The following is a 1,074-nucleotide window of genomic DNA, read 5'->3' as shown; positions in this document are numbered from 1 at the left end:
TGACCATAGGTGTGTGGTTCATTTCTGGGTCTTCAATTCTATTCCATTGGTCTACTTGTCTGTCGCTATACCAGTACCATGTAGTTTTTATCACAATTGCTCTGTAGTACAGATTTAGGTCAGGCATGGTGATTCCACTAGAGGTTCTTTTATCATTGAGAAGAGTTTTTGCTATCCTAGGTTATTTGTTATTCCAGATGAATTTGCAAATTGCCCTTTCTAATTCATTGAAGAATTGAGTTGGAATTTTGATGGGGATCACATTGAATCTGTAGATTGCTTTAAACAAGATAGCCATTTTTACTATATTGATCTTGCCAATCCATGAGCATGGGAGATCTTTCCATGTTCTGAGATCTTCTTCAATTTCTTTCTTCAGAGACTTGAAGTTCTTATCATACAGTTCTTTCACTTCCTTAGTTTGAGTCATACCAAGCTATTTTTATATTATTTGTGACTATTGAGAAGGGTGTTGTTTCCCTAATTTCTTTCTCAGCCTGTTTATCCTTTGTGTACAATAAGGCCATTGACTTGTTTGAGTTAATTTTATATCCAGCTACTGCTCTGAAGTTATTTATCAGGTTTAGGAGTTCTCTGGTGGAACTTTTAGGGTCACTTATATATACTATCGATCATCAGAAAATAATGATATTTTGACTTCTTCCTTTCCAATTTGTATCCTCTTGATCTCCTTTTGTTGTCGAATTGCTCTGGTTAGGACTTCAAGTACTATATTGAATAGGTAGGGAGAAAGTGGACAGCCTTGTATACTGTGTAATTTTAGTGGAATTGATTCCAGCTTCTCACCGTTTACTTTGATGTTGGCTATGAAATAAATGGTTTTAACAGATATCTATACAACATTTTATCCTGAAACAAAAGGATATACCTTCTTCTCAGTACCTCATGGTACCTCCTCCAAAAATTGACCTTATAATCAGTCAAAAACAGGCCTCAATAGATACAAAAATAATGACATTGTCCCACGCATCTTATCAGATCACCATGGACTAAGGATGGTCTTCAATAACAACAAAAATATTAGAAAGGCAATATTCACGTGGAAACTTATTA

Source organism: Mus caroli, chromosome 9 (genome assembly GCF_900094665.2).
Source record: "Mus caroli chromosome 9, CAROLI_EIJ_v1.1, whole genome shotgun sequence".
In the NCBI taxonomy this organism is placed as follows: domain Eukaryota; kingdom Metazoa; phylum Chordata; class Mammalia; order Rodentia; family Muridae; genus Mus; species Mus caroli.
Note: the sequence above shows the minus strand (reverse complement) of the source record.